The following is a 24182-nucleotide window of genomic DNA, read 5'->3' as shown; positions in this document are numbered from 1 at the left end:
GACCGTGAGGAACACGTCGCCCATTAGCACCATTCGGAAGCCCCCAGATACCAGATGGGCGGTGATTAGAACGGCGTAAATTTTCGGATCAAATTCAGCCGTTTTGCCCCTCAAAACGGCTGCAGAAAGTTATGGAACGTAAAAAAGATCGAAAGCGGATTCTCAGGGTGTTTTTGATGCTTTCTTAACACCATTAACCTCGACGCACTTTTTCGCTCGAAACAAAACGGCCAGAATCATGTGGGCCCCACGCCTTGCACTTGGATTGGCCGCGAAAAGGATATATAGAAACGAGAGTGATGTACTGACGGGTGCGATCATACCAGCACTAATGCACCGGATCCCATCGAACTCCGCAGTGAAGCGTGCTTGGGCGAGAGTAGTACTAGGATTGTGACCTCCCGGAAAGTCCTCGTGTTGCACTCCTTTTTTTTTTTTATTTTTTTTTTCAGCTCTCCTAAACGAGTCCAAACTGAAAACCTCATAACTTTTGAACCGTGAGGAACTACGTCGCCATAGCACCATTTCGGAAAGCCCCAGAATCCACGATGGGCGGTGATAGACGGCGTAATTTTTTGGGCTCAAATTCAGCCGTTTTGACCCTCAAACGGGCTGCAGAAAGTTAAGGCACGTAAAAAAGATCGAAAGCGGATTCTCGGGTGTTTTTTGATTTTTCTTAACACCATTAACCTCGACGCACTTTTTCGCTCGAAACAAAACGGCAAGAAAATCATGTGGGCCCACGGCCTTGCACTTGGATTGGCCGAGAAAAGGATATATAGAACGAGAGTGATGTACTGACGGGTGCGATCATACCAGCACTAATGCACCGGATCCCATCAGAACTCCGCAGTGAAGCGTGCTTGGGCGAGAGTAGTACTAGGATTGGTGACCTCCCGGAAGTCCTCGTGTTGCACTCCTTGCACTTTTTATTTTTTTACTTTTTTTTTCAGCCTAAAACGAGTCCAAACTTGAAAACCTCATAACTTTTGAACCGTGAGGAACTACGTCGCCCATAGCACCATTTCGGAAAGCCCCAGAATCCACGATGGGTGGTGATTAGACGGCGTAATTTTCGGGCTCAAATTCAGCCGTTTTGACCCTCAAACGGGCTGCAGAAAGTTATGGCACGTAAAAAAGATCGAAAGCGGATTCTCAGGGTGTTTTTGATGCTTTCTTAACACCATTAACCTCGACGCACTTTTTCGCTCGAAACAAAACGGCCAGAAAATCATGTGGGCCCACGGCCTTGCACTTGGATTGGCCGCAAAAATGATATATAGAAACGAGAGTGATGTACTGACGGGTGCGATCATACCAGCACTAATGCACCGGATCCCATCAGAACTCCGCAGTGAAGCGTGCTTGGGCGAGAGTAGTACTAGGATTGGTGACCTCCCGGGAAGTCCTCGTGTTGCACTCCTTTTTATTTTTTTATTTTTTTTTCAGCCTAAAACGAGTCCAAACTTGAAAACCTCATAACTTTTGAACCGTGAGGAACTACGTCGCCCATAGCACCATTTCGGAAAGCCCCAGAATCCACGATGGGGGTGATTAGACGGCGTAATTTTTGGGCTCAAATTCAGCCGTTTTGACCCTCAAACGGGCTGCAGAAAGTTATGGCACGTAAAAAAGATCGAAAGCGGATTCTCAGGGTGTTTTTGATGCTTTCTTAACACCATTAACCTCGACGCACTTTTTCGCTCGAAACAAACGGCAGAAAATCATGTGGGCCCCACGGCCTTGCACTTGGATTGGCCGCAAAAAGGATATATAGAAACGAGAGTGATGTACTGACGGGTGCGATCATACCAGCACTAATGCACCGGATCCCATCAGAACTCCGCAGTGAAGCGTGCTTGGGCGAGAGTAGTACTAGGATTGGTGACCTCCCGGGAAGTCCTCGTGTTGCACTCCTTTTTATTTTTTATTTTTGTTTCAGCCTAAAACGAGTCCAAACTTGAAAACCTCATAACTTTTGAACCGTGAGGAACTACGTCGCCCATAGAACCATTTCGGAAAGCCCCAGATCCACGATGGGCGTGATTAGACGGCGTAATTTTTCGGGCTCAAATTCAGCTTTTTGACCCTCAAACGGGCTGCAGAAAGTTATGGCACATAAAAAGATCGAAAGCGGATTCTCAGGGTGTTTTTGATGCTTTCTTAACACCATTAACGTCGACGCACTTTTTCGCTCGAAACAAAACGCCAGAAAATCATGTGGGCCCCACGGCCTTGCACTTGGATTGGCCGCGAAAAGGATATATAGAAACGAGAGTGATGTACTGACGGGTGCGATCATACCAGCACTAATGCACCGGATCCCATCAGAACTCCGCAGTGAAGCGTGCTTGGGCGAGAGTAGTACTAGGATTGGTGACCTCCCGGGAAGTCCTCGTGTTGCACTCCTTTTTATTTTTTTACTTTTTTTTCAGCCTAAAACGAGTCCAAACTTGAAAACCTCATAACTTTTGAACCGTGAGGAACTACGTCGCCCATAGCACCATTTCGGAAAGCCCCAGAATCCACGATGGGCAGTAATTAGACGGCGTAATTTTTCGGGCTCAAATTCAGCCGTTTTGACCCTCAAACGGGCTGCAGAAAGTTATGGCACGTAAAAAAGATCGAAAGCGGATTCTCAGGGTGTTTTGATGCTTTCTTAACACCATTAACCTCGACGCACTTTTTCGCTCGAAACAAAACGGCCAGAAAATCATGTGGGCCCCACGGCCTTGCACTTGGATTGGCCGCGAAAAGGATATATAGAAACGAGAGTGATGTACTGACGGGTGCGATCATACCAGCACTAATGCACCGGATCCCATCAGAACTCCGCAGTGAAGCGTGCTTGGGCGAGAGTAGTACTAGGATTGGTGACCTCCCGGGAAGTCCTCGTGTTGCACTCCTCCTTTTTATTTTTTTATTTTTTTTTTCAGCCTAAAACGAGTCCAAACTTGAAAACCTCATAACTTTTGAACCGTGAGGAACTACGTCGCCCATAGCACCATTTCGGAAAGCCCCAGAATCCACATGGGCGATGAATAGACGGCGTAATTTTTCGGCTCAAATTCAGCCGTTTTGACCTCAAACGGGCTGCAGAAAGTTAAGGCACGTAAAAAATCGAAAGCGGATTCTCAGGGTGTTTTTGATGCTTTCTTAACACATTAACCTCGACGCACTTTTTCGCTCTCGAAACAAACGGCCAGAAAATCATGTGGCCCCACGGCCTTGCACTTGGATTGGCCGAGAAAAGGATATATAGACACGAGAATGATGTACTGACGGATGCGATCATACCAGCACTAATGCACCGGATCCCATCAGAACTCCGCAGTGAAGCGTGCTTGGGCGAGAGTAGTACTAGGATTGGTGACCTCCCGGGAAGTCCTCGTGTTGCACCCTTTTTATTTTTTTTACTTTTTTTCAGCCTAAAACGAGTCCAAACTTGAAAACCTCATAACTTTTGAACCGTGAGGAACTACGTCGCCCATAGCACCATTTCGGAAAGCCCCAGAATCCACGATGGGTGGTGATTAGACGGCGTAATTTTTCGGGCTCAAATTCAGCCGTTTTGACCCTCAAACGGGCTGCAGAAAGTTATGGCACGTAAAAAGATCGAAAGCGGATTCTCAGGGTGTTTTTTGATGCTTTCTTAACACCATTAACCTCGACGCACTTTTTCGCTCGAAACAAAATGGCCAGAAAATCATGTGGGCCCCACGGCCTTGCACTTGGATTGGCCGCAAAAATGATATATAGAAACGAGAGTGATGTACTGACGGGTGCGATCATACCAGCACTAATGCACCGGATCCCATCAGAACTCCGCAGTGAAGCGTGCTTGGGCGAGAGTAGTACTAGGATTGGTGACCTCCCGGAAGTCCTCGTGTTGCACTCCTTTTTATTTTTTTATTTTTTTTCAGCCTAAACGAGTCCAAACTTGAAAACCTCATAACTTTTGAACCGTGAGGAACTACGTCGCCCATAGAACCATTTCGGAAAGCCCCAGATACCACGATGGGCGGTGATTAGACGGCGTAAATTTTCGGGATCAAATTCAGCTGTTTTGACCCTCAAACGGGCTGCAGAAAGTTATGGCACAAAAAAGATCGAAAGCGGATTCTCAGGGTGTTTTGATGCTTTCTTAACACCATTAACCTCGACGCACTTTTTCGCTCGAAACAAACGGCCAGAAAATCATGTGGGCCCCACGGCCTTGCACTTGGATTGGCCGCGAAAAGGATATATAGAAACGAGAGTGATGTACTGACGGGTGCGATCATACCAGCACTAATGCACCGGATCCCATCAGAACTCCGCAGTGAAGCGTGCTTGGGCGAGAGTAGTACTAGGATTGGTGACCTCCCGGGAAGTCCTCGTGTTGCACTCCTTTTTATTTTTTTATTTTTTTTCAGCCTAAAACGAGTCCAAACTTGAAAACCTCATAACTTTTGAACCGTGAGGAACTACGTCGCCCATAGCACCATTTCGGAAAGCCCCAGAATCCACGATGGGCGATGAATAGACGGCGTAATTTTTGGGCTCAAATTCAGCCGTTTTGACCCTCAAACGGGCTGCAGAAAGTTAAGGCACGTAAAAATCGAAAGCGGATTCTCAGGGTGTTTTTGATGCTTTCTTAACACCATTAACCTCGACGCACTTTTCGCTCGAAACAAAACGGCAAGAAAATCATGTGGGCCCCACGGCCTTGCACTTGGATTGGCCGCAAAAATGATATATAGAAACGAGAGTGATGTACTGACGGGTGCGATCATACCAGCACTAATGCACCGGATCCCATCAGAACTCCGCAGTGAAGCGTGCTTGGGCGAGAGTAGTACTAGGATTGGTGACCTCCCGGGAAGTCCTCGTGTTGCACTCCTTTTTATTTTTTTTATTTTTTTTTTCAGCCTAAAACGAGTCCAAACTTGAAACCCTCATAACTTTTGAACCGTGAGGAACTACGTCGCCCATAGAACCATTTCGGAAAGCCCCAGAATACACGATGGGCGGTAATAGACGGCGTAAATTTTCGGGCTCAAATTCAGCCGTTTTGACCCTCAAACGGGCTGCAGAAGTTATGGAACATAAAAAAGATCGAAAGCGGATTCTCAGGGTGTTTTTGATGCTTTCTTAACACCATTAACCTCGACGCACTTTTTCGCTCGAAACAAAACGGCCAGAAAATCATGTGGGCCCCACGGCCTTGCACTTGGATTGGCCGAGAAAAGGATATATAGAAAACGAGAGTGATGTACTGACGGGTGCGATCATACCAGCACTAATGCACCGGATCCCATCAGAACTCCGCAGTGAAGCGTGCTTGGGCGAGAGTAGTACTAGGATTGGTGACCTCCCGGGAAGTCCTTGTTGCACTCCTTTTTTTTTTTTTTTTTTTTTTCAGCCTAAAACGAGTCCAAACTTGAAAACCTCATAACTTTTGAACCGTGAGGAACTACGTCGCCCATAGCACCATTTCGGAAAGCCCCAGAATCCACGATGGGCGTGAATAGACGGCGTAATTTTTTGGGCTCAAATTAGCCGTTTTGACCCTCAAACGGGCTGCAGAAAGTTAAGGCACGTAAAAAAGATCGAAAGCGGATTCTCAGGGTGTTTTGATGCTTTCTTAACACCATTAACCTCGACGCACTTTTTCGCTCGAAACAAAACGGCAAAAATCATGTGGGCCCCACGGCCTTGCACTTGGATTGGCCGCAAAAATGATATATAGAAACGAGAGTGATGTACTGACGGGTGCGATCATACCAGCACTAATGCAATGCACCGGATCCCATCAGAACTCCGCAGTGAAGCGTGCTTGGGCGAGAGTAGTACTAGGATTGGTGACCTCCCGGGAAGTCCTCGTGTTGCACTCCTTTTTATTTTTTTATTTTTTTTTTTTTTTTCAGCCTAAAACGAGTCCAAACTTGAAACCTCATAACTTTTGAACCGGAAACTACGTCGCCCATAGCACCATTTCGGAAAGCCCCAGAATCCACGATGGGCGGTGATTAGACGGCGTAAATTTTCGGGCTCAAATTCAGCCGTTTTGACCCTCAAACGGGCTGCAGAAAGTTATGGCACAAAAAAGATCGAAAGTGGATTCTCAGGTGTTTTGATGCTTTCTTAACACCATTAACCTCGACGCACTTTTTCGCTCGAAACAAAACGGCAAGAAAATCATGTGGGCCCCACGGCCTTACACTTGGATTGGCCGAGAAAAGATATATAGAAACGAGAGTGATGTACTGACGGGTGCGATCATACCAGCACTAATGCACCGATCCCATCAGAACTCCGCAGTGAAGCGTGCTTGGGCGAGAGTAGTACTAGGATTGGTGACCTCCCGGGAAGTCCTCCTGTTGCACTCCTTTTTATTTTTTTATTTTTTTTTTCAGCCTAAAACGAGTCCAAACTTGAAAACCTCATAACTTTTGAACCGTGAGGAACTACGTCGCCCATAGCACCATTTCGGAAAGCCCCAGAATCCACGATGGGTGGTGATTAGACGGCATAATTTTTCGGGCTCAAATTCAGCCGTTTTGACCCTCAAACGGGCTGCAGAAAGTTATGGCACGTAAAAAAGATCGAAAGCGGATTCTCAGGGTGTTTTTGATGCTTTCTTAACACCATTAACCTCGACGCACTTTTTCGCTCGAAACAAAACGGCCAGAAAATCATGTGGGCCCCACGGCCTTGCACTTGGATTGGCCGCAAAAATGATATATAGAAACGAGAGTGATGTACTGACGGGTGCGATCATACCAGCACTAATGCACCGGATCCCATCAGAACTCCGCAGTGAAGCGTGCTTGGGCGAGAGTAGTACTAGGATTGGTGACCTCCCGGGAAGTCCTCGTGTTGCACTCCTTTTTATTTTTTTTATTTTTTTTCAGCCTAAAACGAGTCCAAACTTGAAAACCTCATAACTTTTGAACCGTGAGGAACTACGTCGCCCATAGCACCATTTCGGAAAGCCCCAGAATCCACGATGGGCGGTGATTAGACGGCGTAATTTTCGGGCTCAAATTCAGCCGTTTTGACCCTCAAACGGGCTGCAGAAAGTTATGGAACATAAAAAAGATCGAAAGCGGATTCTCAGGGTGTTTTGATGCTTTCTTAACACCATTAACCTCGACGCACTTTTTCGCTCGAAACAAAACGGCCAGAAAATCATGTGGGCCCACGGCCTTGCACTTGGATTGGCCGAGAAAAGGATATATAGAAACGAGAGTGATGTACTGACGGGTGCGATCATACCAGCACTAATGCACCGGATCCCATCAGAACTCCGCAGTGAAGCGTGCTTGGGCGAGAGTAGTACTAGGATTGGTGACCTCCCGGGAAGTCCTCGTGTTGCACTCCTTTTTATTTTTTTATTTTTTTTCAGCCTAAAACGAGTCCAAACTTGAAAACCTCATAACTTTTGAACCGTGAGGAACTACGTCGCCCATAGCACCATTTCGGAAAGCCCCAGAATCCACGATGGGCGATGAATAGACGGCGTAATTTTTGGGCTCAAATTAAGCCGTTTTGACCCTCAAACGGGCTGCAGAAAGTTAAGGCACGTAAAAAAGATCGAAAGCGGATTCTCAGGGTGTTTTGATGCTTTCTTAACACCATTAACCTCGACGCACTTTTTCGCTCGAAACAAAACGGCAAGAAAATCATGTGGGCCCCACGGCCTTGCACTTGGATTGGCCGCAAAAATGATATATAGAAACGAGAGTGATGTACTGACGGGTGCGATCATACCAGCACTAATGCACCGGATCCCATCAGAACTCCGCAGTGAAGCGTGCTTGGGCGAGAGTAGTACTAGGATTGGTGACCTCCCGGGAAGTCCTCGTGTTGCACTCCTTTTTATTTTTTTATTTTTTTTCAGCCTAAAACGAGTCCAAACTTGAAAACCTCATAACTTTTGAACCGTGAGGAACTACGTCGCCCATAGCACCATTTCGGAAAGCCCCAGAATCCACGATGGGTGGTGATTAGACGGCATAATTTTTCGGGCTCAAATTCAGCCGTTTTGACCCTCAAACGGGCTGCAGAAAGTTATGGCACATAAAAAAGATCGAAAGCGGATTCTCAGGGTGTTTTTGATGCTTTCTTAACACCATTAACCTCGACGCACTTTTTCGCTCGAAACAAAACGGCCAGAAAATCATGTGGGCCCCACGGCCACGGCCTGCACTTGGATTGGCCGCGAAAAGGATATATAGAAACGAGAGTGATGTACTGACGGGTGCGATCATACCAGCACTAATGCACCGGATCCCATCAGAACTCCGCAGTGAAGCGTGCTTGGGCGAGTAGTACTAGGATTGGTGACCTCCGGGAAGTCCTCGTGTTGCACTCCTTTTTATTTTTTTATTTTTTTTTTCACAGCCTAAAACGAGTCCAAACTTTGAAACCTCATAACTTTTGAACCGTGAGGAACTACGTCGCCCATAGCACCATTTCGGAAAGCCCCAGAATCCACGATGGGCGGTGATAGACGGCGTAAATTTTCGGGCTCAAATTCAGCCGTTTTGACCCTCAACGGGCTGCAGAAAGTTATGGACCATAAAAAGATCGAAAGCGGATTCTCAGGGTGTTTTTGATGCTTTCTTAACACCATTAACCTCGACGCACTTTTTTTTCGCTCGAAACAAAACGGCCAGAAATCATGTGGGCCCCACGGCCTTGCACTTGGATTGGCCGCAAAAATGATATATAGAAACGAGAGTGATGTACTGACGGGTGCGATCATACCAGCACTAATGCACCGGATCCGGATCCCATCAGAACTCCGCAGTGAAGCGTGCTTGGGCGAGAGTAGTACTAGGATTGGTGACCTCCCGGGAAGTCCTCGTGTTGCACTCCTTTTATTTTTTTTTTTTTTTTCAGCCTAAAACGAGTCCAAACTTGAAAACCTCATAACTTTTGAACCGTGAGGAACTACGTCGCCCATAGCACCATTTCGGAAAGCCCCAGAATCCACGATGGGCGATGAATAGACGGCGTAATTTTTTGGGCTCAAATTAAGCCGTTTTGACCCTCAAACGGGCTGCAGAAAGTTAAGGCACGTAAAAAAGATCGAAAGCGGATTCTCAGGGTGTTTTTGATGCTTTCTTAACACCATTAACCTCGACGCACTTTTTCGCTCGAAACAAAACGGCAAGAAAATCATGTGGGCCCCACGGCCTTGCACTTGGATTGGCCGCAAAAATGATATATAGAAACGAGAGTGATGTACTGACGGGTGCGATCATACCAGCACTAATGCACCGGATCCCATCAGAACTCCGCAGTGAAGCGTGCTTGGGCGAGAGTAGTACTAGGATTGGTGACCTCCCGGGAAGTCCTCGTGTTGCACTCCTTTTTATTTTTTTATTTTTTTTCAGCCTAAAACGAGTCCAAAATTGAAAACCTCATAACTTTTGAACCGTGAGGAACTACGTCGCCCATAGCACCATTTCGGAAAGCCCCAGAATCCACGATGGGCGGTGATTAGACGGCGTAATTTTTCGGGCTCAAATTCAGCCGTTTTGACCCTCAAACGGGCTGCAGAAAGTTATGGACATAAAAAAGATCGAAAGCGGATTCTCAGGTGTTTTGATGCTTTCTTAACACCATTAACCTCGACGCACTTTTTCGCTCGAAACAAAACGGCCAGAAAATCATGTGGGCCCCACGGCCTTGCACTTGGATTGGCCCGCGAAAAGGATATATAGAAACGAGAGTGATGTACTGACGGGTGCGATCATACCAGCACTAATGCACCGGATCCCATCAGAACTCCGCAGTCAAGCGTGCTTGGGCGAGAGTAGTACTAGGATTGGTGACCTCCCGGGAAGTCCTCGTGTTGCACTCCTTTTTATTTTTTTATTTTTTTTTTCAGCCTAAAACGAGTCCAAACTTGAAACCTCATAACTTTTGAACCGTGAGGAACTACGTCGCCCATAGCACACCATTTTGGAAAGCCCCAGAATCCACGATGGGCGGTGATTAGACGGCGTAAATTTTCGGGCTCAAATTCAGCCGTTTTGACCCTCAAACGGGCTGCAAAAGTTATGGCACGAAAAAAAGATCGAAAGCGGATTCTCAGGGTGTTTGATGCTTTCTTAACACCATTAACCTCGACGCACTTTTTCGCTCGAAACAAAACGGCCAGAAAATCATGTGGGCCCCACGGCCTTGCACTTGGATTGGCCGCAAAAATGATATATAGAAACGAGAGTGATGTACTGACGGGTGCGATCATACCAGCACTAATGCACCGGATCCCATCAGAACTCCGCAGTGAAGCGTTCTTGGGCGAGAGTAGTACTAGGATTGGTGACCTCCCGGGAAGTCCACGTGTTGCACTCCATTTTATTTTTTTATTTTTTTTTCAGCCTAAAACGAGTCCAAACTTGAAAACCTCATAACTTTTGAACCGTGAGGAACTACGTCGCCCATAGCACCATTTCGGAAAGCCCCAGAATCCACGATGGGCGATGAATAGACGGCGTAATTTTTTGGGCTCAAATTCAGCCGTTTTGACCCTCAAACGGGCTGCAGAAAGTTAAGGCACGTAAAAAGATCGAAAGCGGATTCTCAGGGTGTTTTTGATGCTTTCTTAACACCATTAACCTCGACGCACTTTTTCGCTCGAAACAAACGGCAGAAAATCATGTGGGCCCACGGCCTTGCACTTGGATTGGCCGCAAAATGATATATAGAAACGAGAGTGATGTACTGACGGGTGCGATCATACCAGCACTAATGCACCGGATCCCATCAGAACTCCGCAGTGAAGCGTGCTTGGGCGAGAGTAGTACTAGGATTGGTGACCTCCCGGGAAGTCCTCGTGTTGCACTCCTTTTTATTTTTTTATTTTTTTTTCAGCCTAAAACGAGTCCAAACTTGAAAACCTCATAACTTTTGAACCGTGAGGAACTACGTCGCCCATAGCACCATTTCGGAAAGCCCCAGAATCCACGATGGGCGGTGATTAGACGGCGTAAATTTTCGGGCTCAAATTCAGCCGTTTTGACCCTCAAACGGGCTGCAGAAAGTTATGGAACATAAAAAAGATCGAAAGCGGATTCTCAGGGTGTTTTGATGCTTTCTTAACACCATTAACCTCGACGCACTTTTTCGCTCGAAACAAAACGGCCAGAAAATCATGTGGGCCCCACGGCCTTGCACTTGGATTGGCCGCGAAAAGGATATATAGAAACGAGAGTGATGTACTGACGGTGCGATCATACCAGCACTAATGCACCGGATCCATCAGAACTCCGCAGTGAAGCGTTCTTGGGCGAGAGTAGTACTAGGATGGGTGACCTCCCGGGAAGTCCTCGTGTTGCACTCCTTTTTATTTTTTTATTTTTTTTTCAGCCTAAAACGAGTCAAACTTGAAACCTCATAACTTTTGAACCGTGAGGAACTACGTCGCCCATAGCACCATTTCGGAAAGCCCCAGAATCCACGATGGGCGGTGATAGACGGCGTAATTTTTTGGGCTCAAATTAAGCCGTTTTGACCCTCAAACGGGCTGCAGAAAGTTATGGACATAAAAAAGATCGAAAGCGGATTCTCAGGGTGTTTTGATGCTTTCTTAACACCATTAACTCGACGCACTTTTTCGCTCGAAACAAAACGGCCAGAAAATCATGTGGGCCCCGGCCTTGCACTTGGATTGGCCGAAAAATGATATATAGAAACGAGAGTGATGTACTGACGGGTGCGATCATACCAGCACTAATGCACCGGATCCCATCAGAACTCCCGCAGTGAAGCGTGCTTGGGCGAGAGTAGTACTAGGATTGGTGACCTCCCGGGAAGTCCTCGTGTTGCACTCCTTTTATTTTTTTTTTTTTTTTTTCAGCCAAAACGAGTCCAAACTTGAAACCCTCATAACTTTTGAACCGTGAGGAACTACGTCGCCCATAGCACTTTCGGAAAGCCCAGAATCCACGATGGGTGGTGATTAGACGGCGTAAATTTTCGGGCTCAAATTCAGCCGTTTTGACCCTCAAACGGGCTGCAGAAAGTTATGGAACATAAAAAAGATCGAAAGCGGATTCTCAGGGTGTTTTGATGCTTTCTTAACACCATTAACCTCGACGCAATTTTTCGCTCGAAACAAAACGGCCAGAAAATCATGTGGGCCCCACGGCCTTGCACTTGGATTGGCCGCGAAAAGGATATATAGAAACGAGAGTGATGTACTGACGGGTGCGATCATACCAGCACTAATGCACCGGATACCATCAGAACTCCGCAGTGAAGCGTTCTTGGGCGAGAGTAGTACTAGGATTGGTGACCTCCCGGGAAGTCCTCGTGTTGCACTCCATTTTATTTTTTTATTTTTTTTTCAGCCTAAAATGAGTCCAAACTTGAAAACCTCATAACTTTTGAACCGTGAGGAACTACGTCGCCCATAGCACCATTTCGGAAAGCCCCAGAATCCACGATGGGCGATGTATTGACGGCGTAATTTTTTGGCTCAAATTAAGGCCGTTTGACCTTGACCCTCAAACGGGCTGCAAAAGTTATGGGACATAAAAAAGATCGAAAGCGGATTCTCAGGGTGTTTTTGATGCTTTTTTACCCCAATTAACCTCGACGCACTTTTTCCCTCGAAACAAAACGGCCAGAAATCATGTGGGCCCCACGGCCTTGCACTTGGATTGGCCGAGAAAAGGATATATAGAAACGAGAGTGATGTACTGACGGGTGCGATCATACCAGCACTAATGCACCGGATCCCATCAGAACTCCGCAGTGAAGCGTGCTTGGGCGAGAGTAGTACTAGGATTGGTGACCTCCCGGGAAGTCCTCCTGTTGCACTCCTTTTTATTTTTTTATTTTTTTTTCAGCCTAAAACGAGTCTAAACTTGAAAACCTCATAACTTTTGAACCGTGAGGAACTACGTCGCCCATAGCACCATTTCGGAAAGCCCCAGAATCCACGATGGGCGATGACTAGACGGCGTAATTTTTTGGGCTCAAATTAAGCCGTTTTGACCCTCAAACGGGCTGCGGAAAGTTAAGGCACGTAAAAAAGATCGAAAGCGGACTCTCAGGGTGTTTTTGATGCTTTCTTAACACAACATTAACCTCGACGCACTTTTTCGCTCGAAACAAACGGCAGAAAATCATGTGGGCCCCACGGCCTTGCACTTGGATTGGCCGCGAAAAGGATATATAGAAACGAGAGTGATGTACTGACGGGTGCGATCATACCAGCACTAATGCACCAGATCCCACCAGAACTCCGCAGTGAAGCGTGCTTGGGCGAGAGTAGTACTAGGAATGGTGACCTCCCGGGAAGTCCTCGTGTTGCACTCCTTTTTATTTTTTTACTTTGTTTTCTTCCTAAAACGAGTCTAAAAACTTGAAAACCTCATAACTTTTGAACCGTGAGGAACTACGTCGCCCATAGCACCATTTCGGAAAGCCCCAGAATCCACAATTGGCGGTGACTAGACGGCGTAATTTTCGGGTTCAAATTCAGCGTTTTGACCCTCAAACGGGCTGCAGAAAGTAGTGGCACGTAAAAAAGATCGAAAGCGGACTCTCAGGGTGTTTTTGATGCTTTCTTAACACCATTAACCTCGACGCACTTTTTGGCTCGAAAAGAAACGATCAGAAAATCATGTGGGCCCCACGGCCTTGCACTTGGATTGGCCGAGAAAAGGATATATAGAAACGAGAGTGATGTACTGACGGGTGCGATCATACCAGCACTAATGCACCGGATCCCATCAGAACTCCGCAGTGAAGCGTGTTTGGGCGAGAGTAGTACTAGTATTGGTGACCTCCCGGGAAGTCCTCGTGTTGCACTCCTTTTTATTTTTTTACTTTTTTCAGCCTAAAACGAGTCCAAACTTGAAAACCTCATAACTTTTGAACCGTGAGGAACTACGTCCCCATAGCACCATTTCGGAAAGCCCCAGAATCCGCAATGGGTGGTGATTAGACGGCGTAATTTTTCGGGCTCAAATTCAGCCGTTTTGACCCTCAAACGGGCAGCAGAAAGTTATGGCACGTAAAAAAGATCGAAAGCGGATTCTCAGGGTGTTTTTGATGCTTTCTTAACACCATTAACCTCGACGCACTTTTTCGCTCGAAACAATACGGCCAGAAAATCATGTGGGCCCCACGGCCTTGCACTTGGATTGGCCGCAAAAATGATATATAGATGTTGAGATGAAGCAATAAAGATCAAGAGTAAAGGCATGAATCAGAACTATGGAACAAAGGGAAACAGCAATTGAATCAAGCCATACAGTTGGCCCTAATCCGAACAAGTGTGTCTTGGAAGGCAAGCAGGGTGTGGGCGTTTTTAAATGTCTCACCATCAGTCTCCATAAGTATGGAATAGTTTAAACAAGTGGAGCAAGTGGATGGATCTGTTGGAGCTCAAAGACAGCCAAAGTCACAGTTTTAAGCTAAGGATGTAAGAGAAAGAGGAGATGTCACTTTCATGGCTCAGTTGAGAGTGACTTGATCCATGCTGTCCCATTTGTTTATTAATTCTATTGTCTCATTAGAAACTGTTGTATCTATTATGTAACATGTCTGAGAAATTAATCAAGTAAGGGAATAAGAGATTCCTCCTTCTACTCTCTCACTTTGCAACAATCTCTCTCTTTCTTATTCTTAGGTTCAACTTAATCTCCTTAATCTATACACATACCATCTCATAAATCATTAAAACTCACATGGTATCAGAGCATTTAAGCTCTTGAAACCTATTACTTCCGCAATCTTTCACTCTGATTATTTCTTTTTCACAAATCCTTTTATTTTCTCTCATCATTCTTGAACTGTTCTTGATTGTTCTTGATGGATTCTGGAGAAATTCAAAAATGGTTGTGATTCCGGTTACTCTTAAGGGAGCTAACTATCTGTTGTGGGCAAGGCTTGCTAGACAGCTCTTGGAGGCAGAGGCTTCTGGGATATAGTTGAAGAAGGCAAGAACCCAAAGAAAACAATCCTAAGAGGATGGTAGAGAAGTGGTGGTTAGTGAGGCTGGCGACAAGAAAAGAATCAAGAGGATCTCATGGTACTGTCTATTCTTCAGTCCAGCCTTGATGCTTCACTCCAGGAAGCTTATGGCTACTGTGAAACTTCAAAAGACCTATGGATACACTCAGAAGGTGTATGGAAACCAGTCAACATCAGTAGGGTGTTTGAAGTCAAGAGGGCTATCAATACTCTCAGTCAAGAGGACAATGACTTTGATAAACATTTTGGGAAGTTCAGATCTCTGTGGGCTGAGCTAGAGATGTTAAGGCCAGCAACTATTGATCCAGATGTGTTGAATGAAAGGAGAGAACAAGACAAGGTGTTTTCACTACTTCTCTCTATCTCAACCCTGGATACAATGATCTAATCAAGCATATCTTAAGAGACAAGGAACTCCCATCCCTTGAAGAAGTTTGTGCTAGGATTCAGAAGAACAAGGATCAGTGGGGCTCTTTGGAGGCAAGCAAGACTTGGTACTAGCAAACCAAGCTGAAGGACTTGCAAATAAAGGCACCTACAAGACTGAAGACAAGAAGGTGTGGATCTGTGATCATTGCAAGAAGAAAGGCCATGGAAAGGACAAGTGCTGGATCCTCCATCCTCACCTCAAGCCACAAAAGTTCAGAACCAACTACAATGATGCAAGAGCCAACTTCTCTGGTGACATGGGAGAGCCATCTACTCCAGCTACCATGCGCTCTGCTCCAGCAGGTGGTGAAGGCAAGGCTCTAGCTTCCAGTGGCCAACCTTACCTTGAGGAACAATCAAGATGAAGTCATCAGACGTTCTGACATTGAGGCTCTCATCAAACTCCTCAAGGATAACTCTGGTAACACACTTGGTACCTCTTTACATGCCTCCACTTGTGGTATCTTGCTGAATGCTTTAACTGAACCTAAAATTACAAAATCTTTAGTTATAGATTCAGGGGCAAGTCACCACATGATTAGTGATCTTAGCTTAATTAAAAACATTGTTCCTGCCCTAGGAAATGTTATGATAGCTAATGGAGAGAAAGTACCAATCAAAGGTGTAGGTGATCTTAGGCTATTTGATAAAGATTCTAAAGCTTTCTATATGCCTAGTTTTACCTCAAACTTGTTATCAATTAAAAGAGCTACTAATGACTTGAATTGTAGTGTTACTTTCACTCCTAATGATGTCTACTTTCAGGATATTGAAACTAGTAGGTTGCTTGGCAAAGGTGTAACCAAGGGAGACTTGTACTTACTTGAAGACACTAAGCTATCAGCTGATTTATCTTATGCTCTAAATTCTATTTCTACTTTACCTAAAGATGTATTATGGCATGCTAGATTAGGACATCCCCATTCTCGTGCTTTGAACATCATGATTCCAAGTATTTCCTTTAAAAGTGATTGTGAGGCTTGTATTCTAGGCAAACATTGCAAGAGTGTGTTCTCTAGATCAAGTACTATTTATGAACATTGCTTTGACTTAATCCACTCTGATGTATGGACTGCTCCATGCATATCTAGAGAACATCATAAGTATTTTGTGACCTTTATAGATGAGAAATCAAAGTATACATGGATCACATTATTACAATCTAAAGATAGGGTCTTAGAAGCTTTCATAAATTTTCAAACCCATGTATCTAACCACTTTAATGCCAAGATTAAGATTTTGAGATCAGATAATGGAGGAGAATACACAAGCAATGCTTTCAAACAACACTTAGCCAAACATGGGATGATCCACCAACTAGCTGTCCATATACTCCACAACAAATGGTGTAGCTGAGAGAAAGAATAGACATCTCATGGAGGTGGCAAGGAGCATGATGTTTCACACAAGTGTGCCCAAGCGATTTTGGGGAGATGCAGTTTTAACAGCTTGCTATCTAATCAATAGGATCCCACAAAAGTCCTTCAAGATCAATCCCCTTATGAGGTACTTAACAAAAACAAATCATCTATAGAACATATGCGTGTGTTTGGGTGTCTTTGCTTTGTTTTGATACCAGGAGAACAAAGAGATAAGCTGTCAGCCAAGAGCACAAAGGCAATATTATTGGGTACTCTCCTCACCAGAAAGGCTATAAGTGTTATGTACCAGAGACCAGGAGGGTCTTAGTCTCAAGAGATGTGAAATTGTGGAATCCAGAGGCTACTATGATGGAAAGAGTTGGGAAGAGTTAGAGAATCTGTCCCAATCAGCCTCGGATAGAGCCAACAATCTAAGGAGAGTAATGGAAAGACTTGGGATCAGTATACACCAAGAGAAAGCGCCAGTACACCTGAGGCGAGTCCCCACCAGTCCACTCCATCTACTGAAGTTGATACTGATGTGATTGAGATTCCTCACCTTGATCCTGAGGGGGACAATCAAGCTGAACATAATCAGGAGGATTCAGCAAGTCATGATCAAGCTGAGCATCATACAGAAGAGGAGCAGGATCATCACACTACTCAAGAGGATCCAGTAGTGATTGCAAGCCAGCCTCAGCCTAATAGTGATCAAATAGGAACTGAGGAAAGTAGTTCACAGCAGCCGGTTCTAAGAAGAAGTTCTAGGATCAGAAAGCCGGTTGATCTAAACTGGAAGAACAACAGGGTCTACTTCAATGCTCAAGCTGTGGCCCATCCTATACAAGGAGTGTGCTCTCTAGCTCATTATCCCCAAGAACATGTGGTGTTTATTGGAGAGTTGGATCAGGAATACATTCCAAGGTCTTATGAGGAAGCTATGGAGCATGACGAATGGAAAGAATCAGTGGGCAGTGAGACTAATGCCATGATCATCAATGATACATGGTATGAAGCTGAACTACCTAAAGGCAAGAGAGCTGTAACAAGCCGCTGGATCTTCACCATCAAGTACAATGCTGATGGGACAGTAGAAAGGCGCAAGACAAGACTAGTAGCAAGGGGCTTCACTCAAACATATGGAGAGGATTACCTAGATACCTTTGCACCAGTTGCTAAACTTCACACCATAAGGATAATCCTATCTTTGGCTGTCAACTTAGAGTGGGATCTATGGCAAATGGATGTGAAGAATGCTTTCCTACAAGGAGAACTAGAAGATGAAGTCTATATGAGGCCACCTCCTGGCCTAGAACACCTAGTAAAGCCTGGAAATGTTCTTAGACTCAAGAAGGCTATCTACGGACTAAAACAATCACCTAGGGCATGGTACCACAAGCTCAGCACCACACTCAATGGAAGGGGCTTTGTGAAATCTGAGGCAGATCATACTCTCTTTACACTCACCAGCAAGCAAGGGATTGTTTGTGATCTTAGTATATGTTGATGATATCATCATCACCGGGAGTGACAAAGAGGTATACTCCTAACTAAAGCTTTCGTTAAATTATCTTTTGATATCAAAGACTTGGGAGAGTTAAAGTACTTTCTAGGGATTGAGATGTGCCGATCCAAGGATGGGCTATTCTTATCCCAAAGGAAGTACACACTTGATCTTCTGAATGAGGCAGGTGATCTAGGAGGAAGAGCAGCCAAGACTCCACTAGAAGATGGGTATAAGGTGCTGCGTGAGGGGGAGATTGAAGACAAGCCCTATGCTGATGTTAAACACTATAGGAGAATGGTGGGAAAGCTGATATACCTCACCATCACCAGGCCTGATGTATGCTTTGCAGTTAACTAAGTAAGCCAGCATATGCAAGCTCCCAAGATACACCATTGGAACATGGTTGAAAGGATCCTAAGATACCTAAGAGAGGCGCCAGGGCAAGGAGTGTGGATGGGATGCAACAAAAGTACAGAGATAGTTGGGTATTGTGATGCTGATTGGGCAGGAGACAGAGTGGATAGGAGATCCACCACAGGCTATTTTACATTTATTGGAGGCAATCTTGTCACTTGGAAGAGCAAGAAACAGAAGATAGTGTCATGCTCAACTGCTGAAGCTGAATATAGGGCAATGAGGAAGCTCACTAGTGAGTTGATCTGGATCAGAAACCTACTTCAAGACTTGGGTATAGAGACATCAACTCCAATCACCATGCATTGTGATAATCAAGCTGCAATACACATAGCTTCCAACAGTGTGTTCCATGAGAGGACTAAACACATTGAGGTGGACTGTCATAAAGTTAGGCAAGCAGTGGAACAAAGGATCATCTTACCTTGTTACACAAGAAGTGAGGATCAACTAGCTGACATCTTCACCAAGGCTGCAAGCACCAAGGTTTGCGAGTTCATACATTCCAAGTTAGGACTCGTAGATCTTTCATCACACTGATCCTCTTAGCCATGAAGTGTTCTACTCTTTTTCCTTGGCTTGGTTTTTATCCCATGAGGTTTTTCCAAGCTAAAGTTTTAATGAGGGAATGCTTCATGGTTTCCAAGCTTGGCCAATTCCTATTGTCAAGCTTGAGGGGGAGTGTTGAGATGAAGCAATAAAGATCAAGAGTAAAGGCATGAATCAGAACTATGGAAACAAGAGGGAAACAGCAATTTGAATCAAGCCATACAGTTTGCCCTAATCCGAAACAAGTGTGTCTTGGAAGGCAAGCAAGGGTGTGGGCGTTTTTAAATGTCTCACCATCAGTCTCCATAAGGTATGGAATAGTTTAAACAAGTGGGAGCAAGTGGATGGATCTGTTGGAGCTCAAGACAAGCCAAAGTCACATGTTAAGCTAAGGATGTAGAGAAAGAGGAGATGTCACTTTCATGGCTCAGTTGAGAGTGACTTGATCCCATGCTGTCTCCATTTGTTTATTAATTCCTATTGTCTCATTAGAAACTGTTGTATCTATTTATGTAACATGTCTGAGAAATTAATCAAGTAAGGGAATAAGAGATTCCTCCTTCTTACTCTCTCACTTTGCAACAATCTCTCTCTTTCTTATTCTTATGGTTCTAACTTAATCTCCTTAATCTATACACATAACCATCTCATAAATCATTAAAACTCACAATAGAAACGAGAGTGATGTGCTGACGGGTGCGATCATACCAGCACTAATGCACCGATCCATCAGAACTCCCCAGTGAAGCGTGCTTGGGCGAGAGTAGTACTAGGATTGGTGACCTCCCGGGAAGTCCTCGTGTTGCACTCCTTTTTTATTTTTTTTTTTTTTTTTTTTCAGCCTAAAACGAGTCCAAACTTGAAACCCTCATAACTTTTGAACCGTGAGGAACTACGTCGCCCATAGCACCATTTCGGAAAGCCCCAGAATCCACGATGGGCGGTGATTAGACGGCGTAAATTTTCGGGCTCAAATTCAGCCGTTTTGACCCTCAAACGGGCTGCAGAAAGTTATGGAATAAAAAAGATCGAAAGCGGATTCTCAGGGTGTTTTGATGCTTTCTTAACACCATTAACCTCGACGCACTTTTTCGCTCGCTCGAAACAAAACGGCCAAAAATCATGTGGGCCTCACGGCCTTGCACTTGGATTGGCCGCGAAAAGGATATATAGAAACGAGAGTGATGTACTGACGGGTGCGATCATACCAGCACTAATGCACCGGATACCATCAGAACTCCGCAGTGAAGCGTGCTTGGGCGAGAGTAGTACTAGGATTGGTGACCTCCCGGGAAGTCCTCGTGTTGCACTCCATTTTATTTTTTTATTTTTTTTTCAGCCTAAAACGAGTCCAAACTTGAAAACCTCATAACTTTTGAACCGTGAGGAACTACGTCGCCCATAGCACCATTTCGGAAAGCCCCAGAATCCATAACGGGCGGTGATTAGACGGCGTAATTTTTTGGGCTCAAATTCAGCCGTTTTCACCCTCAAACGGGCTGCAGAAAGTTATGGCACGTAAAATAGATCGAAAGCGGACTCTCAGGGTGCTTTTGATGCTTTCTTAACACCATTAACCTCGACGCACTTTTTCGCTCGAAACAAAACGGCCAGAAAATCATGTGGGCCCCACGGCCTTGCACTTGGATTGGCCGCGAAAAGGATATATAGAAACGAGAGTGATGTACTTACTGACGGGTGCGATCATACCAGCACTAATGCACCGGATCCCATCAGAACTCCGCAGTGAAGCGTGCTTGGGCGAGAGTAGTACTAGGATTGGTGACCTCCCGGGAAGTCCTCGTGTTGCACTCCTTTTTATTTTTTTACTTTTTTTTTCTTCCTAAAACGAGTCTAAACTTGAAAACCTCATAACTTTTGAACCGTGAAGAACTACGTCGCCCATAGCACCATTTCGGAAAGCCCCAGAATCCACGATGGGCGGTGACTAGACGGCGTAATTTTTCGGGTTCAAATTCAGCAGCCGTTTTGACCCTCAAACGGGCGGTAGAAAGTTATGGCACGTAAAAAAGATCGAAAGCGGATTCTCAGGGTGTTTTTGATGCTTTCTTAACACCATTAACCTCGACACACTTTATGGCTCGAAAAGAACGGCCAGAAAATCATGTGGGCCCCACGGCCTTGCACTTGGATTGGCCGAGAAAAGTATATATAGAAACGAGAGTGATGTACTGACGGGTGCGATCATACCAGCACTAATTCACCGGATCCCATCAGAACTCCGCAGTGAAGCGTGCTTGGGCGAGAGTAGTACTAGGATTGGTGACCTCCCCGGAAGTCCTCGTGTTGCACTAATTTTTATTTTTTTTTTTTTTTTTTCATCTTAAAACGAGTCTAAACTTGAAAACCTCATAACTTTTGAACCGTGAGGAACTATGTCGCCCATAGAACCATTTCAGAAGCCCTAGAAACCACAATGGGCGATGAATAGACGGCACAATTTTTCGGGCTCAAATTCAGCCGTTTTGACCCTCAAACGGGCTGTGGAAAGTTAAGGGACGTAAAAAAGATTGAAAACGGATTCTCAGGGTGTTTTTGATGCTTTCTTAACACCATTAACCTCGACGCACTTTTTCACTCGAAACAAAACGGCAAGAAAATCACGTAGGCCCCACGGCCTTACACTTGGATTGGCCGAGAAAAGGATATATAGAAACGAGAGTGATGTACTGATGGGTGCGATCATACCAGCACTAATGCACCGGATCCCATCAGAACTCCGCAGTGAAGCGTGCTTGGGCGAGAGTAGTACTAGGATTGGTGACCTCCCGGGAAGTCCTCGTGTTTTGCACTCCTTTTATTTTTTTATTTTTTTTTCAGCCTAAATAGAGTCTAAACTTGAAAACCTCATAACTTTTGAACCGTGAGGAACTACGTCGCCCATAGCACCATTTCGGAAAGCCCCAGAATCCATAATGGGCGGTGAATAGACGGCGCAATTTTTCGGGCTCAAATTCAGCCGTTTTGACCCTCAAATGGGCTGCAGAAAGTTATGGCACGTAAAAAAGATCGAAAGCAGATTCTCAGGGTGTTTTTGATGCTTTCTTAACACCATTAACCTCGACGCACTTTTTCGCTCGAAACAAAACGGGCAGAAAATCATGTGGGCCCCACGGCCTTGCATTTGGTTGGCCGCGAAAAGGATATATAGAAACGAGAGTGATGTACTGACGGGTGCGATCATACCAGCACTAACGCACCGGATCCCATCAGAACTCCGCAGTGAAGCGTGCTTGGGCGAGAGTAGTACTAGGATTGGTGACCTCCCGGGAAGTCCTCGTGTTGCACTCCTTTTTATTTTTTTTACTTTTTTTTTCTTCCTAAAACGAGTTTAAACTTGAAAACCTCATAACTTTTGAACCGTGAGAAACTACGTTGCCCATAGCACCATTTCGGAAAGCCCCAGAATCCACAAGGGCGGTGACTAGACGGCGTAATTTTTCGGGTTCAAATTCAGCCGTTTTGACCCTCAAACGGGCTGCAGAAAGTTTGGCACGTAAAAAAGATCGAAAGAGGATTCTCAGGGTGTTTTTGATGCTTTCTTAACACCATTAACCTCGACGCACTTTATGGCTCGAAAGAAACGGCCAGAAAATCATGTGGGCCCCACTGAAAGAATTGAGATGAAATAAAAGGAATATGATGAGAATAAGCTTCTGGTTCAGTATGAAACCAGAGAGAGTGATTGATGAGCAATTGAAAGTAATGAGAGAGTGAAGAGAGTATAAAGTGTTTGGGAGAGTTTCTGAGTATGCTAGAGTATAAGGGAGTAATGGAGGTCGTGAGAGACAAGAGAATAGAGAGAGAATCTGAGAGTGTAGTAACCAGAGTATGTGAAGAAAGAGTTTTACTCTCCTTAGTTTACAATCAGATACATCATTATCTTAAATAGACAAGCACACATATTAAACAAATACTAAACAGGGTTTTACTAAACAAATAATATTGTAGGGTTTCTGGTGAAGCCAGGAAGGTACAGCCAAGGTGAATCTCGACCAGAGGGAGTAGAGAGTGACAGGGGAGAGATGGGCACAGTCTGGTTGGGTGAAAGTGACAGCAGGTTCATCCTCTTACACATGTGACTTTTACTCTATTTAATTTCCAACTTGTCTCAGCTCTCTCCGACGGTCTGATGCTCCATTTTAACTTCAAATCTGCTTCAGAAGATCAAGCTGTACGAGTTCCTCACCTGCCTTACCATCCAAGTCACTCTAGGTAACTTGGAAGCCAAGACTGTACGGACTGCCTTGTGTAGCAAGGTTTTCAGACCTGAATCTTTTCAAGTATCTCTTCTTCTCTTTGTCTTCTTTATTTATAAGATCAATGGATCACACACAGCCATGCTTCTTCCTTCTCCACTCTAACCATAACTTGGTTCACAAGTCTGTATGAACCAGTCTCATCTTTGAAGTATCCAGATTACTTCCTCTACAATATCAAACTTGGATCATGAACCAGCTTCTTCTTCTGGTCATTCCCTTCTTCATTTCAACACTCCCCCTCAAGCTTGACCATAGGAGATCCTTGGACAAGCTTGGAACCTTGAAGAAGCTCCCTCATTAAAAACCTTAGCAAGAAAACCCATTGGGACAAAACTTGCTAAGGGAAAAAGAGTGGAGTTTCTACAAAGCTTAGGGATTGGCCATGAGCCTAAGGAACTTCAGATTCATCATGGTGGAGTCCTTAGGCTCTGGATCGTGGCCTAATAGGTATAGCAAGTATGAATCACCATAACTTGCTATCCTTGAGCACAAGTGGCCGGCTGGATCATTTTGTGGCCGGTTTAGGGTCTCTCTCTCTCTCAACTGGCTTCAAGCTACCTTAGGAAGGCTAGGACATGACCGGATCATCATCATCATCTTCAGTGAGGCTCAAGCTTATTTTGGTACCTGATACATCATTTCAAAAGTGCATCA

General features: G+C 45.1%; 32 non-coding genes and 2 pseudogenes across 32 annotated transcripts; all 34 read left to right on the top strand.

Annotated features, from left to right (window-relative positions):
* The first annotated feature begins 309 nt into the window (after nucleotides 1-309).
* Nucleotides 310-426, top strand: LOC125598598. Its single transcript, XR_007332534.1, has one exon. It is a non-coding gene; the product is annotated as a 5S ribosomal RNA (ribosomal RNA).
* Nucleotides 427-802: 376 nt separating this feature from the next.
* Nucleotides 803-920, top strand: LOC125598621. The gene has a single exon (XR_007332554.1). It is a non-coding gene; the product is annotated as a 5S ribosomal RNA (ribosomal RNA).
* Nucleotides 921-1304: 384 nt separating this feature from the next.
* LOC125598610 lies at nucleotides 1305-1423 on the top strand. Its single transcript, XR_007332542.1, has one exon. It is a non-coding gene; the product is annotated as a 5S ribosomal RNA (ribosomal RNA).
* A 375-nt stretch (nucleotides 1424-1798) lies between these two features.
* Nucleotides 1799-1917, top strand: LOC125598609. The gene has a single exon (XR_007332541.1). It is a non-coding gene; the product is annotated as a 5S ribosomal RNA (ribosomal RNA).
* A 373-nt stretch (nucleotides 1918-2290) lies between these two features.
* LOC125598608 lies at nucleotides 2291-2409 on the top strand. The gene has a single exon (XR_007332540.1). It is a non-coding gene; the product is annotated as a 5S ribosomal RNA (ribosomal RNA).
* A 378-nt stretch (nucleotides 2410-2787) lies between these two features.
* LOC125598607 lies at nucleotides 2788-2906 on the top strand. The gene has a single exon (XR_007332539.1). It is a non-coding gene; the product is annotated as a 5S ribosomal RNA (ribosomal RNA).
* Nucleotides 2907-3283: 377 nt separating this feature from the next.
* On the top strand, nucleotides 3284-3402 carry LOC125598615. The gene has a single exon (XR_007332548.1). It is a non-coding gene; the product is annotated as a 5S ribosomal RNA (ribosomal RNA).
* A 378-nt stretch (nucleotides 3403-3780) lies between these two features.
* On the top strand, nucleotides 3781-3898 carry LOC125598620. The gene has a single exon (XR_007332553.1). It is a non-coding gene; the product is annotated as a 5S ribosomal RNA (ribosomal RNA).
* A 373-nt stretch (nucleotides 3899-4271) lies between these two features.
* Nucleotides 4272-4390, top strand: LOC125598606. Its single transcript, XR_007332538.1, has one exon. It is a non-coding gene; the product is annotated as a 5S ribosomal RNA (ribosomal RNA).
* A 373-nt stretch (nucleotides 4391-4763) lies between these two features.
* LOC125598605 lies at nucleotides 4764-4882 on the top strand. The gene has a single exon (XR_007332537.1). It is a non-coding gene; the product is annotated as a 5S ribosomal RNA (ribosomal RNA).
* Nucleotides 4883-5262: 380 nt separating this feature from the next.
* LOC125598649 lies at nucleotides 5263-5379 on the top strand. The gene has a single exon (XR_007332581.1). It is a non-coding gene; the product is annotated as a 5S ribosomal RNA (ribosomal RNA).
* A 373-nt stretch (nucleotides 5380-5752) lies between these two features.
* On the top strand, nucleotides 5753-5876 carry LOC125598633. Its single transcript, XR_007332566.1, has one exon. It is a non-coding gene; the product is annotated as a 5S ribosomal RNA (ribosomal RNA).
* A 377-nt stretch (nucleotides 5877-6253) lies between these two features.
* On the top strand, nucleotides 6254-6371 carry LOC125598599. The gene has a single exon (XR_007332535.1). It is a non-coding gene; the product is annotated as a 5S ribosomal RNA (ribosomal RNA).
* A 380-nt stretch (nucleotides 6372-6751) lies between these two features.
* On the top strand, nucleotides 6752-6870 carry LOC125598601. Its single transcript, XR_007332536.1, has one exon. It is a non-coding gene; the product is annotated as a 5S ribosomal RNA (ribosomal RNA).
* A 376-nt stretch (nucleotides 6871-7246) lies between these two features.
* On the top strand, nucleotides 7247-7365 carry LOC125598647. Its single transcript, XR_007332579.1, has one exon. It is a non-coding gene; the product is annotated as a 5S ribosomal RNA (ribosomal RNA).
* A 376-nt stretch (nucleotides 7366-7741) lies between these two features.
* On the top strand, nucleotides 7742-7860 carry LOC125598636. Its single transcript, XR_007332569.1, has one exon. It is a non-coding gene; the product is annotated as a 5S ribosomal RNA (ribosomal RNA).
* Nucleotides 7861-8243: 383 nt separating this feature from the next.
* LOC125598651 lies at nucleotides 8244-8359 on the top strand. Its single transcript, XR_007332583.1, has one exon. It is a non-coding gene; the product is annotated as a 5S ribosomal RNA (ribosomal RNA).
* Nucleotides 8360-8740: 381 nt separating this feature from the next.
* On the top strand, nucleotides 8741-8865 carry LOC125598637 (annotated as a pseudogene).
* A 377-nt stretch (nucleotides 8866-9242) lies between these two features.
* LOC125598625 lies at nucleotides 9243-9361 on the top strand. The gene has a single exon (XR_007332558.1). It is a non-coding gene; the product is annotated as a 5S ribosomal RNA (ribosomal RNA).
* A 376-nt stretch (nucleotides 9362-9737) lies between these two features.
* On the top strand, nucleotides 9738-9856 carry LOC125598613. Its single transcript, XR_007332545.1, has one exon. It is a non-coding gene; the product is annotated as a 5S ribosomal RNA (ribosomal RNA).
* A 378-nt stretch (nucleotides 9857-10234) lies between these two features.
* Nucleotides 10235-10353, top strand: LOC125598618. The gene has a single exon (XR_007332551.1). It is a non-coding gene; the product is annotated as a 5S ribosomal RNA (ribosomal RNA).
* Nucleotides 10354-10727: 374 nt separating this feature from the next.
* On the top strand, nucleotides 10728-10846 carry LOC125598614. Its single transcript, XR_007332546.1, has one exon. It is a non-coding gene; the product is annotated as a 5S ribosomal RNA (ribosomal RNA).
* A 377-nt stretch (nucleotides 10847-11223) lies between these two features.
* Nucleotides 11224-11341, top strand: LOC125598646. The gene has a single exon (XR_007332578.1). It is a non-coding gene; the product is annotated as a 5S ribosomal RNA (ribosomal RNA).
* A 370-nt stretch (nucleotides 11342-11711) lies between these two features.
* Nucleotides 11712-11831, top strand: LOC125598624. The gene has a single exon (XR_007332557.1). It is a non-coding gene; the product is annotated as a 5S ribosomal RNA (ribosomal RNA).
* A 374-nt stretch (nucleotides 11832-12205) lies between these two features.
* Nucleotides 12206-12324, top strand: LOC125598648. The gene has a single exon (XR_007332580.1). It is a non-coding gene; the product is annotated as a 5S ribosomal RNA (ribosomal RNA).
* A 382-nt stretch (nucleotides 12325-12706) lies between these two features.
* Nucleotides 12707-12825, top strand: LOC125598632. Its single transcript, XR_007332565.1, has one exon. It is a non-coding gene; the product is annotated as a 5S ribosomal RNA (ribosomal RNA).
* Nucleotides 12826-13204: 379 nt separating this feature from the next.
* On the top strand, nucleotides 13205-13323 carry LOC125598644. The gene has a single exon (XR_007332576.1). It is a non-coding gene; the product is annotated as a 5S ribosomal RNA (ribosomal RNA).
* A 379-nt stretch (nucleotides 13324-13702) lies between these two features.
* Nucleotides 13703-13821, top strand: LOC125598619. Its single transcript, XR_007332552.1, has one exon. It is a non-coding gene; the product is annotated as a 5S ribosomal RNA (ribosomal RNA).
* Nucleotides 13822-19939: 6118 nt separating this feature from the next.
* Nucleotides 19940-20056, top strand: LOC125598600 (annotated as a pseudogene).
* Nucleotides 20057-20439: 383 nt separating this feature from the next.
* On the top strand, nucleotides 20440-20558 carry LOC125598626. The gene has a single exon (XR_007332559.1). It is a non-coding gene; the product is annotated as a 5S ribosomal RNA (ribosomal RNA).
* A 383-nt stretch (nucleotides 20559-20941) lies between these two features.
* Nucleotides 20942-21060, top strand: LOC125598595. The gene has a single exon (XR_007332531.1). It is a non-coding gene; the product is annotated as a 5S ribosomal RNA (ribosomal RNA).
* A 382-nt stretch (nucleotides 21061-21442) lies between these two features.
* LOC125598645 lies at nucleotides 21443-21561 on the top strand. The gene has a single exon (XR_007332577.1). It is a non-coding gene; the product is annotated as a 5S ribosomal RNA (ribosomal RNA).
* Nucleotides 21562-21940: 379 nt separating this feature from the next.
* Nucleotides 21941-22061, top strand: LOC125598622. Its single transcript, XR_007332555.1, has one exon. It is a non-coding gene; the product is annotated as a 5S ribosomal RNA (ribosomal RNA).
* Nucleotides 22062-22438: 377 nt separating this feature from the next.
* LOC125598612 lies at nucleotides 22439-22557 on the top strand. The gene has a single exon (XR_007332544.1). It is a non-coding gene; the product is annotated as a 5S ribosomal RNA (ribosomal RNA).
* The last annotated feature ends 1625 nt before the right edge of the window (nucleotides 22558-24182 follow it).

Source organism: Brassica napus, unplaced genomic scaffold (genome assembly GCF_020379485.1).
Source record: "Brassica napus cultivar Da-Ae unplaced genomic scaffold, Da-Ae ScsIHWf_1748;HRSCAF=2378, whole genome shotgun sequence".
NCBI classification, from domain to species: Eukaryota; Viridiplantae; Streptophyta; class Magnoliopsida; order Brassicales; family Brassicaceae; genus Brassica; species Brassica napus.
Note: the sequence above shows the minus strand (reverse complement) of the source record. Positions and strands in the feature narration are given on the sequence as shown.